The sequence below is a fragment of the Hyla sarda genome, chromosome 5 (genome assembly GCF_029499605.1).
Source record: "Hyla sarda isolate aHylSar1 chromosome 5, aHylSar1.hap1, whole genome shotgun sequence".
Taxonomy (NCBI): domain Eukaryota; kingdom Metazoa; phylum Chordata; class Amphibia; order Anura; family Hylidae; genus Hyla; species Hyla sarda.
This window is the reverse complement of record NC_079193.1, coordinates 194257010-194273738: the sequence shown is the minus strand read 5'-3', so window position 1 is coordinate 194273738 and position 16729 is coordinate 194257010. Positions and strand designations below refer to the sequence as shown.

Genomic DNA, 16729 nt, shown 5'->3' with positions numbered 1-16729 from the left:
GTAGCCGGGTAGCAGTGAATCTTTTTATTGCTATATTCAGACAATATGAGACTAGATGCGTTTCAGGGTACTTAATCTGACCCCTTCCTTAGTAGACAAAATTATGTGGAGGATAACAGAAATCCTGTTTAAATGGTCAGTCCACATTTGTTGTTCTTTAAAATGAAATAAACTCAACCTGGACTCAGAGATAATGGATTTTTCAGCTTGTGAGGTACTGAATAAAACCTTGATTTCTCAGTGTATATGGCATAAATAGAGTATAATTCACACTAGAATGGCAACAAAAGCAATGATAAATGACCATTTTTTTTTTTTTTTTTTTTTTAAAGAGGCTTTCTTAAATACCGTATTTATCGGGGTATACCATGCACCGGCCTATAACACGCACCCTCATTTTACCAAGGATATTTGAGTAAAAAAAGTTTTTTACCCAAATATCCATGGTAAAATTAGGGTGCGTGTGTGCGCGTGTATACCCCGATATACCCCCAGGAAAGGCAGGGGGAGAGAGGCCGTCGCTGCCCGCTTCTCTCCCCCTGCCTTTCCTGGGGTCTAGAGCGCTGCTGTCGGCCCTTCTCACCCCCTGGTTATCGGCGCCGCTGCCCGTTCTGTCCCCCTGACTATCGGTGCCGGCGACGATAGCCAGGGGGAGAGAAGCGGCGCCCACAGCCAGGGGGAGAGAAGGGGCAGCGGCACCCATTGCCGGCGCCGCTGCCCCGATGCCTCCCCCCATCCCCGGTGGCATAATTACCTGAGTCGGGTCCGCGCTGCTGCAGGCCTCCGTCGTGCGTCCCCAGCGTCGTTGCTATGCACGGCGCGGCGCACTGACGTCATGCGCCGCACCGTTCAGCGCATAGCAACGACGCCAGGGACGCACGACGGAGGCCTGGAGCAGCACGGACCCGACCAATGTAATTATGCCAACGGGGATGGGGGGAGGCAACGGGGCAGCGGCGCCGGCAATGGGTGCCGCTGTCCCTCCCCATGTTTTAGAACTACTTGCTGCACAGCCGCATGACAGTATTTGCTATTGATCAAAAAATTTCTTATATTTCTTAGCACTGTCATGTGCAAACTGCATGTTTTCTTTGTTACATTTATTATTGTTTTTACTAATAAATAATATTAATTCATTTTGATATTTTATGTATGTGTTCATATTTGTATATAAAGAAAAACGCAGTAGCGTCTTTGTAAACGGAGTCGAGAGAAGAGGTTCAGCAGGAGTTAATCCATTCTTCTCACCTGTTGCTGTATCTCATTATCTCTCACTCCGTATATAAGTATTCTTAGAGTTTGTAATTATTGTATGACTAACACCAGCACCTGGCCGAAACGTGTCATTTCCGACTTGTACCTGTTGCTTTGGGCGTGATGTAAAATAAAGCTGCACATATTTTATCTGCATTTGAGCTGGATTCCTTTCTATTTTCTCATTTTAGGGATATACATCAGGGCAATACAGAGTCCTTCAGAGTGGTAGGGATTGAACGTGTCAAGAAACCGGCACGGGGTGGTGATTTAAGGAGATTTCTCTTAAACCGGGAGTCCTATTGGATTTTTCGACTGGGCACCCGGCAACCAGCTGGCCTTAAGACATGATCTTATCCTTTCATATTAATATACTATGTCTCTTACCACGCAGTGTGCCCATGACATAGTGCTCGAATGCCAATTGCAACATTATTCAGCATAGTCATTATATGGGTTGCATTGGGTTTCTGATATTGGAGGTCTGTGTCTAAGGCGCACAATGTGAACCAGATCATATACGTAGAAATTTCTATGGGTAAATCTCACTATGAGATTGTTCATTCTTTTATGTCAAAATTAATTTGGAAAAGATAGTATTTATGTCCTGCCATGTTAATTTTCATCTTTGCCTTTATGAATGCAATTTAAAATATTTGTAATCCAGTGCCATGTTTTACTTCCATCTGTCGAGGCAGTCACATGACTAATTGCTAGACTATAAATTATTTTACTACTTGGTGTGTTTTATGCCATGACTAAGGGTCTTGTTACCCAAAACGCGTAGGCTCATGCTCTGTTCTGTTCATGAATCTGTTTTTATGCCAATAAACCACATTGCAACAGATACTGTGTGCTGGACGTCCTACCTTGTTTATTGTTTTATCTTGTTTTGCTATCTCCCAATATCTGGTTATAATTTGTTCTACTTTTGAATGTGCATTATTGAAAGGTAAATCTATTCTAAATTCAGGGATATATTTTTGAGATGTGGTTTCCTTTGGAATGAAGAAATGTGTCCTATCCAAGGCCTTGACTTTTTCTAATGATTTATGTGACAGATTTTCTGGATATCCTTTCTCATGAAATTAACTAGTTAATTGATCCGCCTCCTGTAAAAAAAAAAAAAAATCATTTTCCGTGCAATTTTGTTTCAAATGGCGATATTGCCCAGTAGGGAAATTTGTCAGCCATCGAGGTAAATGACAGCTTTCAAAATTAATATAACTGTTTTATGCCGTGGGTTTAATATAAGTGTTACATTGTATGTGCCATCTGTGGCTTTGATTTCTAAATCTAAAAATTACATATGTGTAGTGGAAGTGAAAACTAAATTGTGACTATTAGTTTTCAAACCGTGGATAAACAACTGTAAATCAAACCAAGTCCCCTTCCAAATCAAAAAAATATAATTGATGTACTGCCGCCAGAGCACCAGGTCCGCTCTAAGCTTGGGATTGATGATATCACAAAAACCATACTTCTCATTCAACATCCTATGCCGGACTATCAAAATTGCCGAATTAACAGATACAAAAACAATCTGAAACAGCGCTTTGACATCCAGTAACAGTGTCTTACATACTCATTTTATTCTACCATTAGGGCCCAATGGTAGATATGTATAAAATGAGTGCATCATTCAATCAATTTTTTATCATACCATTTATTTTTATATGCTATTATTTTACCATTTTTCATGCTTGTTTTATTGAATACTTAACTACATTGCAATACATTTTCTGCACTTTTTCAAACAAATCTGTCTTTATTTATATTATTATGTACCATATGGTATGGTGAGATTTTAGAGGCGTGGTTTAAATTTTTTACTATATACCCCTCTACTATTGGTCAGTAGGGATCGGCTTTTTAACCACTTAAACCTTGAATCTCTAGCTGTGAGCTGCACACATTGTTTGTTTCTATTTTTTTCATCCATTATCCCCAGTGTGAACGTGCTCCAACCACACAAGGAATATTTGGTCACACCTCGAGAATAAAAAAAAATCTATTGACAGTTATATTTTTAATAGAGAGGAGTCTCAACAGACAAATCAATGTGTCATTAATACAAAATGTAAAAAAAAATTGAGAATGCTACGACTAAAAGATTAAAAAACTAGCGGGAAGTAAAAAGTTTATCTCCTCTGTTGGATATAGATTTGATTCCTAAGGGTCTGAGTCTATCTAGGTCACCAGCTGAAGACCTGGAAAGTCCAGATTTTAATGAAAAATGGAATGACACATTAAAAAACTACTCAAGAAGTCTTGTGAAATTAGTGATAGAGAACTGATTTAATACAGATTCATGATTCAGAGATAAATAAATTGAAGACAGAACTTGAAAAATATTAACAAAATGCATAATATATAAAACAACAAGAAATTGGACAAGTTAGAAATGGAAATAATTAATAGGAAAACTAAAAAAATATTTTGGCAGAGGACAAACAATTCAAATAAGTCTGGAAATAGAGAAATTGAAGATTCCTATACAATTCCCACACAAAATAGATATCTTCCCCTTAGGGAAGACATTTTTTTTTAGGGAAGGATCAGGATCCCGAAGATGTACTCCCATTGCAAGATCGCAATCACCAGTGGCAACCTTGTTATCAACCACACAACATACCTTACAGGACATACAGAAATACCCAGCAATCACAGAATCAGAAACAATTTCCCCCAGGCAAAACTTATTCAACAGTCAAGATGTAAAAGTAAAAACACAGTTAGTGGTGGCAGAAGTACATCAACCAGTACACACAAACATAACTCCCGGAAAAAGAATACACACAGAAGAACTAGGAATAGCAGTTCTGTCCCAGCCCCCCCCCCATCCCCCCCCCCCCCCCCAAAAAAAAAAAAAAAAAAATAGGGAAGCTAAATTAGAGACATCAAAACATCTATTATTAATCTGAGCAATCACATACTTACTGAACCACAACAGACACTTCTAGAAAAAGGTTTAAAGTTTGCACCTGCTTAACCACTTAAAAAAATTTTGTGTCTATATAGGGGTGGAGAAGAAATATTTTATAAAACATCCTATGGAACAACAGGTGGTGGAGTCTGGTTTCCTACAAACTGATTGTAAACCTAAATCCAGTTTTTTTCCAAAAAACTAAATGGGACCAGACATTACCACCTTCAAACAACTAGTAGAAGGTGATTTGCATAAGATTAAAACACCATGATACATTAAAGGTAATATAAACCAACACCAAAAATAAGCAATAAAAGAATTACAAAATACTAAATAATCAAGACTTAACAATTTGCTCTGCAGATAAGGAGGGGGGGGATAGTATTACTTAATACTGTAGATTATAATCAAGAATGTCTAAGGCAATTGAAATTGAATAGAGATCCCACGGAAGAGCACACTGCACAATTGCACAATTTATGTAATTCACCACTGGAGAAGGGTATTATCACTACAAATGAATCTAAATTTATTTTGGGCACACAAGGTAGGTTGCCTGTGTTCTACTGTCTACCTAAAACTCATAAGAATTTACTAAATCCCCCTAGTAGATCCATAGTATCTGGGACACAAAGTCATATTTAAAGGACACTTCCCAGGTTGTGTACCTAGTAGAATAATTTTCATGGTCAGAACACCACATCATGGCCTACCTGGATGTGCCCTCATTATATACTATAGTTCAACATGATTTGAGTTTAAAAGCGGTGAAAAAGTTTCCGGTAGACGGTCATATCAAACCTTAACAGGGGGACTTTATAACACAGGCAATCTACTTTATTCTCACTCACAATAATTTTTATTTTGAAGGTGATTATTATTTACAACAAACCCGTAACGCCATGGGGACTTAGTTCGCGCCAAGCTATGCCAATCTTTTTATGGCTTCATGGGAAGAGGATATCATCAATCCCAAGCTTGGCGCGGACCCGGTGCTCTGGCGGTGGTGCATTGATGATATTTTTTTTATTTGGATTGGGTCTTTGGTTGATTTACAGTTGTTTATCCATGGTTTGAACACTAATAGTCACAATATGGTTTTTACTTCCACTATAAGCATTACACATATAGAATTTTTAGATTTAGAAATCAAAACCACAGATGGCACCTAAAATGTAACACTTATATTAAACCCATGGCAAAAAACTGTTATATTAATTTTGAAAACTGTCATTTACCTAGATGGCTGACAAATGTCCCTACTGGACAATATCGCAGTTTGAAACTAAATTGCACGGAAAATGAAATTTATTTACAGGAGGCAGATCAATTAACTAGTCAATTTTATGAGAAAGGATATCCAGAAAATCTGTTACATAAATCATTAGAAAAAGTCAAGGCCTTGGACAGGACAAATGTCTTCATTCCAAAGGAAACAACATCTCAAAAATCTATCAATCAATTTAGAATAGTTTTACCTTTCAATAATGCACATTCAAAAGTAGAACAAATTATGACCAGATATTGGGAGATAGCAAAGCAAAATAAAACAATAGGTGAACTACTATTACGTCATCCACCAATAATATATACAAAGGCCTCCAATTTGGAAATTGCTATAGCCCCATCTATAAAGCCCCCTATTAAACAAAACCAAACCTAATCCTGGATGAACTCAAATGTTTTTTTTTCCGTTGTGGATCATGCAGTGATACATTCTCATTCAAATGATTTTAAGTGGTAGATCGGAGATTGTATTACATGCAACACAAAGGGAGTATTGTATATTTTGCAATGTGGGTGTCAAAAACAATATGTTATTGTATTTTTATTTTTACACCATATTGATTTATTCTTATGTTTCACATTTATTTAAAATTTTATTTAATTTCTGCTCATCATTTCATTTTATTTGTAATTTTTATTTATAACCTTACATATTTCATTTTAATATTATAAGCATTGGTAAATTAATTTACTTATCAGTTTCAACAATTACAGAAGTCTCCAGCTATACTGGGTTTTCATGTATATGTTCTGCACAATTTGGATTATTTTATGTATTGTTTTCTATCCACACGACTATCATCAATTTGTGCAGAATATATTTGAAAACCCTGAATTTTTTTTCAATATTTTGCATTATTCTAGTGTGAACAGTGTTTGATTCCTATTTGGTTATGTTTTGTTATAATTATCTAGCAATTTCTCTGAATTTTTTCAAATATTATTATTGGAGTTAGTATTACCATCATGTCGTGGGTAGGAAATATTTATGAAAAAAAAAAAAAAATGTCATGTATCATTGCTTTTGTCGCCATACTAGTGTGAATTATACTCTGTTTATGCCATATATACTAAGAAATATACTCTTTATGCAGTACCTCACAAGCTGAAAAATCCATTATCTCTGAGTCCAGGTTGAGTTTATTTCCTTTTAAAGAACTACAAATGCGGACTGACTATTTAAACAGGATTTCTATTATCCTCCACATAATTCTGTCTACTGAGGAAAGGGTCAGCTTAAGTACTCTAAAAGGCGTCTAGAGTCTCTCATATTGTCTGAATATAGCACTAAAAAGACGGACTGCTACCCGGCTACAACCTGTACCTAAATACCGGCTCCATTCATTACAAGAGATCTGCCTACTACTACACCTGATCCTATGTTCCGTGCTCGGGAATGCTGAGTGCTAAGCCACGCGTCTCCCCAGCTGCCTCGCGAGAGATCGCTCCACATAGCACACACAGCTAGCGACTGCCAGCACCAGAGAGAGCGACTCCAGCGCCCGCACCATTACAACAGCCGCAGACATTTCATTTGGTCCGTCACAGCACGATACCAGCGGCCAGAGGATCGGTGAGATACAATTTAACAACTGTGTAGGTGGACATTTCCAGTCACTTTCAAGACTGTTTACTATTTAATATCTATCACAACCACCATACTTCTCATTCAACATCATATGCCGGTCTATCAAAATTGCCAAATTAACGGATACAAACACAATCTGAAACAGCGCTTTGACATCCAGTAGCAGTATCTTACATACTCATTTTATTTTACCATTAGGGCCCAATGGTAGATATGTATAAAATTTGTGCACAATTCAATAAATTTTTTATCATACCATTTATTTTTATTTGCTATTGTTTTACCATTTTTCATGCTTGCTTTATTGAATACTTAACTTCATTGCAATAAATTTTCTGCACTTTTTCAAACAAATCTGTCTTCATTTATATCATTGTGTACCATCTGATATGGTGAGATCTTAGAGGTGTGGGTTACATTTTCTGCATGTTTGCTGCACAAGCCCTGTTATATAATATTTTCTGTTTGTAGATATTGAATTGCTAAAAGAAAATGAAGTAGCTACTTCATATCTAGGGAATAGGGCACACTTAATGTGGACTTTAATAGCTTTGTGTGTCTCTGGGTTTTGAGATTCCATTTGTACATTCAGCAATGAAAATGACTGTATTAGCAGATGTGTTTTATCACAGTGTGTTGACCCTTTACTTAGTTTACATGATACTATTCAGTTCTATTCACCAGTCAGGTTATCAATATGAAATACTAATAGTACAGGTACAGTCAATGCAAAGAGAACAACAAATGAACATTGTAGAAGTTACACACAGAAAAAATAAAATAATATATATATATATATATATATATATATATATATATATATATATAGAATCCCCATGCCTATATATATGTATTGAATCCCCATCTCTAAAACAATAACTTTCTATTGGAAATTGTATGTTAAAATATTCCTGTTATACACAAACACTTTAAAAGTATGGTATGCACTGGCTAATCTTCCAAAAGCTATTGGAATAATTCAGTAAATTCACTGTTATTTGAGCATGCAGTGCTCTATCTGGTAAACCAGTAGTACAACAAATTATTAAAATCACTATCCATCTGCCCCCTCTGCACATTTTGTTGCATACTGCAAAGTGCTCAGGAGGGTAATGGACCCATTACCCTCCTGAGGACGTTGTGGCATGCAACAAAACATGTAGAGGGGGCAAATGGATACTTTTAGGGGTGGGATTACCATTAGATTCTTTTTACCCCAGGCTTCGGCCTGTGGGTTTGGATATTGATTCATTGTAGAGGCTGTGGCACTTGCAAAAGCTCCATCTATCTTTATAAGTTGTTGATCAAGCTATTCTTCACTTAAACATGCTTGGCTTGCAAGCATTTCAATAGGTAGGGGACACTTACCTGCTGGTAGTGACTTATCTCCTATGGTAACAAATCATTGTCCTTGTCAAGTCTGGGCAGGGAAGAGTGAAGCCCTGAACTCACTTGCTCCCACTTGCCCTGCCTACTTGCGTGCCCACCCTAGGCCACGGGTCCACAACCATGAGGACAGTTCCTGCCTGAATAAGTGCAGGGAGTAAAACATCAACAAAATAAACACACAATACAGACGGAGGTCGGGACACTGTATGGAATCACACACTAACAGAAATAATAACTAAACATACACACACAATATGTCACAGTCCACAAGCCGAGTCAGTACCAAGAAATAACAGAAAAGCCAAATCGCAGAAACAGGAGAGGAGTCAGAGAACGGAGCCAATGGGTCAAATATGCCAGAAATACAGGATACAGTACAAATGCTAGCTAGGATTATGAGCTCTTTTGCAGGCAGGGCCTGGAGGAATACTGAGATTTTTAATAGGGATCAAAGCAGGTCAAAAGCGAATGAGGTCAGCTGACCATCCAGAGAACAGGACGTTTCCACAGTAACTAAAACAACAAAAGACATCAGTGCAGATTAACCCTTCGGGTTCTTACAGTCCTCTTGTAAGGTGTCTGGCTGCTGTATGGTAAACAGCTGACATGAATGGATAAACTAGGTCTACCACAATGCTAAGATACCAAAATGTCTATGCACTGGTATCAAAGACCCAGAGTCTTTTGAGATAATATTCCTCGCACATTTACACCACCTTCAACATGGTGTGAACATAGCATAACTTTGGCATGTACCAATCTAAATATTGCTTCAGACAAACTATACCCCTTCATAGCAACAGCATTCCTTAACACAAAGTGATCTCTTTCATTAGAAGAAAGTTGCCCTTTTTTCATAACTTAAAGGGGTTATCCAGGAAAAAACTTTATTTATAGATCAACTGGCTCCAGAACTTTCAGTACTTATGAGCTTCTGAAGTTAAGTGCTCTCAGATGACACATGTCTCGGGAACCGCCCAGTTTAGAAGAGGTTTGCTATGGGGATTTGCTTCTAAACTGGGCGGTTCCCGAGACACATGTCATCAGAGAGCACTTAGACAGAAAAGAACAACCTTAACTTCAGAAGCTCATAGGATAAAGATTTTTTAATAGAAGTAATTTACAAATCTGTTTAACTTTCTGGAGCCAGTTGAGATATATATATATATATATATATATATATATATATATATATATATATATATATATATAAAGTTTTTTCCTGGAATACCCCTTTAAGGATTTGCTGCCAATGTCTTGGAGCCAGATATTTATGGTCAGAATGTTGATCCAAGGATTTATTGTGATTGCCATATTTAGAGTCAGTAGGAAATTTTTATCCTTGGCATGAGGCAATTGGCATCTCACTTTTTTTTTCTTTTATGGCCTTTCACTAGAGCAACACAGTAGAGACACAATAAAGATATAGGTTGAACTTAATGGACTCTTGTCTTCTTCCCACCTTATGACCTAGATATAGTGGCTTATAGGTGAAAATGGCCTAACTGATCTCCATTATTTTGAAGATTGTATGTGGTGTAATACAGATAAATATTTGCAAAAAAAAATTTAAAAATAAAAGAACTAGACTGGACTAGAAACCATTTTGAATTTAAGTAAGTTCTGAAACATCCTTTTCTACCCAGCATTTTTATTTGAAGCTACATTTTATCACTTGCAGTGTGTGTCAGTTGAACTCATTTTTCTTTATCATTCAGCAGCTGATGCCTGTGATACTATATTTTCAGATAATCGAGCTGTTGTTTTCAGCCAGGAATGGATTCAGTGTAGCAGATTCCAGCATAATGTATGCAGGCTCAGTAGTGGAAAATTATTTTATCTCATCTTGAGGAGTAATTCTGGTGCATACCTCATAAAGACTTTAAGGTTTATTGTTAATATTGTGATTGGGATTCATGGCTAGTCACAGTTGGTATCAATTCAGATTTGGTACTTTGTTCATAGTTTAACTGTAAATAAAAAAAAAGGAAAATTTCAAATACACCAAAAATAAAAGTGTTTTCTAGTGGCGGTTTTATTTTTCATTTTTAAGAATTGGAAATGTAGCAAGTAATGTAGAACCTGAATTCAGCTTTCCACAAGTTAATGATAAATGATTCATTACAAGAAATGCTTTTGTACCAAGGCAGAAAATCATTTGGTTTTGCCTCATTATTACAATAACGTTGCTTATACTTACCAGGGAGGTTATTTATTATGTTGTATTTTTCATAACGATGCCGAAAATAATAGGTATGACTGGGAGAAATTTATTTCATGAAAATTCATTAGTTTAAAAGTAAAGCAAAGGTGTGGAATTTATTAACACATTTCCGCCAGCCTTATTGTCGTATAAAATTGTCAAATATTGCAAATCACATGTTGTGAATTTCTCATCACGGTTCAAAAGTAGTAGGAAAAGGGGGTGAGGTTCATCAGAAGGGATGTGGCCTTCAATGGACAAAAAAAATTACCATTACTTATGCCAGATATTGACTAGTATGCACCTTTTTGTGCAACCTTTCATATGTTTTACCCCAGCATACTGTGTTTTAACCCCTTAAGGACTCAGGGTTTTTCCGTTTTTGCACTTTCGTTTTTTCCTCCTTACCTTTTAAAAATCATAACCCTTTCAATTTTCCACCTAAAAATCCATATTATGGATTATTTTTTGCGTCGCCAATTCTACTTTGCAGTGACATTAGTCATTTTACCCAAAAATGCACGGCGAAACAGAAAAAAAACATCATTGTGCGACAAAATAAAAAAAAAACGCCATTTTGTAACTTTTGGAGGCTTCCGTTTCTACGCAGTGCATATTTCGGTAAAAATTACACCTTATCATTATTCTGTAGGTCCATACGGTTAAAATGATACCCTACTTATATAGGTTTGATTTTTTCGCACTTCTGGAAAAAATCATAACTACATGCAGGAAAATTTATACGTTTAAAAATGTCATCTTCTGACCCCTATAACTTTTTTATTTTTTTACGTACTGGGCGGTAGGAGGACTCATTTTTTGCGCCGTGATCTGAAGTTTTTATTGGTATGATTTTTGTTTTGATCTGACTTTTTGATCACTTTTTATTCATTTTTTAATGTTATAAAAAGTTACCAAAATACGCTCTTTTGGACTTTGGAATTTTTTTGCGCGTACGCCATTGACCGTACGGCTTAATTAATGATATATTTTTATAGTTCGGACATTTACGCACACGGCGATACCACATATGTTTATTTATTTATTTTTTTTACACTGTTTTATTTTTTTTATGGGAAAAGGGGGGTGATTCAAACTTTTATTAGGGAAGGGGTTAAATGACCTTTATTAACACTTTTTTTTACTTTTTTTTTGCAGTGTTATAGGTCCCATAGGGACCTATAACACTGCACACACTGATCTCTCATCCTGATCACAGGCGTGTATTAACACGCCTGTGATCAGCATTATCGGCGCTTGACTGCTCCTGCCTGGATCTCAGGCACGGAGCAGTCATTCGTCGATCGGACACCGAGGAGGCAGGTAAGAGCCCTCCCGGTGTCCGATCAGCTGTTCGGGACGCCGCTATTTCACCGCGGCGGTCCCGAACAGCCCGACTGAGCAGCCGGGATACTTTCAGTTTCACTTTAGAAGCGGCGGTCAGCTTTGACCGCCACTTCTAAAGGGTTAATACCGCACATCGCCGCGATCGACGATGTGTGGTATTAGCCGCGGGTCCCGGCCGTTGATTAGCGCCGGGACCCACGCGATATGATGCGGGATCGCGGCGCGATCCCGCTTCATATCGCGGGAGCCGGCGCAGGACGTAAATATACGTCCTGCGTCGTTAAGGGGTTAAGGCATATATATAACAGAAATTTCTTTATTGTTCATGCATTAAAAGCAGCTATACAGGAGAAGGAGGCCACTAGCTGTACCTTGCGTAACTTCTCCTCTTGTTAGGAGAGGTGCAGCTCGTGACGTCCTTCTGTATATCTGCTTTTAATGCACAAACAATAAAGAAATTGCCGTTTCACTATACTGGTGAGTGTCTCCTGAATATATTTCTTGCTAATGCTTGGACTGTACTTGCCTTCATTTTTGGGATTTCATCACCTCCATGCTTGGCTTATAGTTCATCTGCCACACCAGTGCTTTCCTATATGGACTTACCGGTTTGTTACACACGCTAGATAGGTTGTGCCGATACCTGAACCTAATATCTAATAAAAGATTTTCCCCCTTTTACCCCCAAAAAGTGTAAAAAAAAATTAATAATTAATAATTGTCGAATGCATGAATGTCCGAACTTTACAATTATAATGATAATTATCCTGTATGGTGAAAGGTGTAAACATAAAAAAAAAAAAAAGTCTAAAATTGCTTCTTTTTTGTTACATTTTATTCCAATTTTTTTTTTTTTTTAATAAAGTGATAAAAAGTTAAATATACACAAACGTGGTACCAATAAAAACTACAGATCACGGTGCGGGAAATGAGCCCTCATACCGCCCGTATATGGAAAAATGATAAAGTTATGGGAGGGCAAAATAGGGCAATTTCAAACATACTAATTTTGTTAAAATAGTTTAAGATTTTCTTTTAAGCAATACTATTATAGAAATAGTATTAACCCACAGAATAAAGAAAACATGTAAATATTACCATAAAGTGTATAACATGAAAACAAAACCTTCCAAAATTTGCTAAATTGCAGTTTTGTTTTCAATTTCCCAACATAAATAATATTTTTTTGGGTTGCACCATACATTTTATGGTAAAAAAAAGAGTGATGTCATTACAAAGTAAAATTGGTCATGCAAAAAACAAGCCCTCATATGGGTCTGTGGATGGAAAATATAAAAGAGTTAGAATTTTTAGAAGGCGTGGAGGAAAAAAACGAAAAAGGCAAAAATAAAATTGCCCTAGTCCTTAAGGTCAAAATGGGCTTGATCCTTAAAGGGATATTTCGCCCCTAGACATCTTATCCCCAGCAGCGGGACCCCACTCTCATTACTGCACAGAACTAACTCGCTCCATGCGTAATGACGGGGCGATACAGGGCCAAAGCATTGTGATGTCATGGCTCCGCCCCTCGTAACATCACAGCCCGCCCCTTGATGCAAATCTACGGGAGGGGGTGTGATGGCCGCCACACCACCTCCCATAGACTTGTATTGAGGGGGCGGGTCATGACATCACAAGGGGGTGGGGCCATGATGCCACGATGCTCCGGCCCCTGTATTGCCCGTCATTACGAACAGAGCGAGTTTGCTCTATGCAGTAATGACAGAGGGGTGCTGAAGCCGAAATCCTGGGGGTCTCCAGTGGGACCCCCACGATCAGACATCTTATGTCTAGGGGTGGAGTATCCCTTTAAGGGGTTAAATAAAAGAAGCAAAACATCGAACCTTGACTGCTGTTTTAACTTTTGGTTTACTAGTATATGGACAACTACATTTTGGGTAGAAGCAGCTTTCATTTATCGGTTCCTCTTGTTTTTTAAATGTTCCTTATATGATAGTAACCAATATTTCATAGAGGCATATTTTATTGCTACAATATAAAATAAAGAGTTTTATTGAGGTCAACTACTTATTTCTTCTAAATCTCTTACGTACTTCTAGTAAATCAGAACAAATGAGATTCTGCCAATTTAGCAAAATAAGTCCTTCAGTCACTTCGACTATTTCCTTGGTTTAATTACTCATTACTCATAGGTCATAGTGAACTCATCATTTTCAATAATTAGAGCAAAGTGAAATACACATATCTTCATATTATGTATATCATAAAGGTAAAATGATTGATCCCTGATCTGAATATTAATATCCTTGAAGACATAAAATGTCAAATTCTATGCAGATCATGAATATGTAACAAAAACTGATGACAAGTGAAGAGAGCCTTAGATAGTAGAAAGACTTGAATTTTTATATTGTTCTATCAGAGTAGGGTGCCTCATTGGCCATATTTTTGATTAGAGTATAAAATTGACTCGTGTTGATCCAATAGGATACAGAACTTCCAACATACAAGTATTCACAACTGTTTTTATAAATCGTACTGATGTTACTCAGTTTCTTAAAAATATTTGGAAAGTTTTATTTAATATAGAAAATACATATTTAATCTGAGGGCTTTATAGAAAGTATACCCCAACCACTGAACACAGAAATTATGCAAAAAGAATCATACTTTATTGAAAATACATGATTAAAAATACCAAATTCATACGTAAAACCAGCACCCTCCCACCCCTATAAAAACAAACACTACACACCAGGGGATAAAAGTAAATAATAAAGCAAAAGTGACTTGAACTGACATAAATGCCACTTCTGGCTATGATAGGGTAACAAATGCATGGAAGAAAGTAGAAAGATACACAATGATCAGTTTTGACATAAGGACAATAATGAACCCAACCGAACATGCAGCCCAAAATGGAAAGAAAAAACCTATCAAAAAAATTATAATAATACAGGTCAGTCACAGTATCTATAATGAAAAGATTCTTATACAGGGGTGCGTGTGAACTCCAATGCATGTTTCACTCTCCCGAGCTTCGTCAGGGGGCTTTATAGACAGGTAGACAAGGATATTTTGCTGTGAGCACAGTCCGACTTCCCCAATAATTAACATAAAATGTGTTTATTTTCTTTTGGTTTATGGACATGAAGCTAGGTCTTTTTTATTAGAAAAATACCTGAAAAATTTAGTGGGTGTTTCAGTTCCTCATCATTTTTGTAATCTTTGCCTGCTATCAATGGATTGGAACCATATTTGTTTTATTCTAGAGTTAGAAAACTGGTTCTGATCTATTACTTCCTCCAGCTGAGACTTGAAAATTGTGCCTTGGTTTGGCAGTCCACTATAAGTTATAATTTTGCCTATATCAGGACTAGGACAAAAGGAAGGCAACCACAAGGGGATTGGGGGGATGCAAGATTATTTGGAAAAATTAATTAAGCTCGTTACCACTTACTGACATTGGGGAAGATTTATCAAAACCTATCCAGAGGAAAAGTTGCTGAGTTGCCCATAGCAACCAATCAGATTGCTTCTTCATTTTTGAAAGTGCCTCTGAAAAATTAACTGATTGGTTGCTATGGGCAACTCAGCAACTTTTCCTCTTCACAGGTTTTGATACATCTCCCCATTATGGCTGTGATTGCTAGTTAGTCACTGTTAGTCACTGTTGCAGACTTTTACTTAAAGGTAAATTATTCATATAGAGATTTTTTTTCGGGGGGGGGAGGGGGGAAGGGGAATGCTGTCATTTATCTTCTCTGCCTCGTGCACCAAAATACCTTGTCCTGGTCCTGATCTACATTGATACACTATAGGGATCCTATTTAAGGTGGGGGAGAGGGAGTCATGTATTTAGTATAGTTAGTATAACAGATCTTAAAGTCCAGGCCCTTTAGTTTTTGTAAGATTTAAGTAAGATTTGAAAAAAAAAATGGATCAGCTGGATGGGCTAAAGTGTCTGACAATTAAAATTGTTTACATTGTCCAGGCTAGGGTTGAAAAAGAAAAAATACAGGGTCGGCCATTTATATGAATACACCTTAATAAAATGGGAATGGTTGGTGATATTAACTTCCTGTTTGTGGCACATAAGTATATGTGAGGGGGGAAACTTTTCAAGATGGGTGGTGACCATGGCGGCCGTTTTGAAGTTGGCCATTTTGAATCCAACTTTTGTTTTTTCAATAGGAAGAGGGTCATGTGACACATCAAACTTATTGATTTTAACGTAACTTTATTCTTTCATGAGTTATTTACAAATTTATGACCACTTATAAAATGTGTTCAATGTGCTGCCCATTGTGTTGGATTGTCAATGCAACCCTCTTCTCCCACTCTTCACACACTGATAGCAACACCGCAGGAGAAATGCTAGCATAGGCTTCCAGTATCCGTATTTTCAGGTGCTGCACATCTCGTATCTTCACAGCATAGACAATTGCCTTCAGATGACCCCAAAGATAAAAGTCTAAGGTGTACATTATTTATCAATGGAAACCTCAAGGCCACTGGATATGCAAAATTGCTACATGATGATGTGTTTCCCTCTTTATGCACTGAAGCTGGCAAGTTCCCTGAGTTATTCCAGCAAGATGGTGCACCACCACATTATGGGTGGTCAGAAACTTGTAAATAACTCATGGAAGAATAAAAGTTACTTTAAAACCAAGCACATTATTGTTTCTCTTGTGAAATTCCCAATAAGTTTGATGTGCCACATGACCCTCTTCCTATTGAAAAACAAAAGTCGGATTCAAAATGTCCG

The 16729-nt window shown here is 37.2% G+C and overlaps 1 protein-coding gene across 1 annotated transcript in view; it reads left to right on the top strand.

Moving 5' to 3' along the window:
• The window catches only part of CDH18 (cadherin 18), a 670758-nt gene that overhangs the window by 482023 nt on the left and 172006 nt on the right, over positions 1–16729 (top strand). The window lies entirely within an intron of this gene.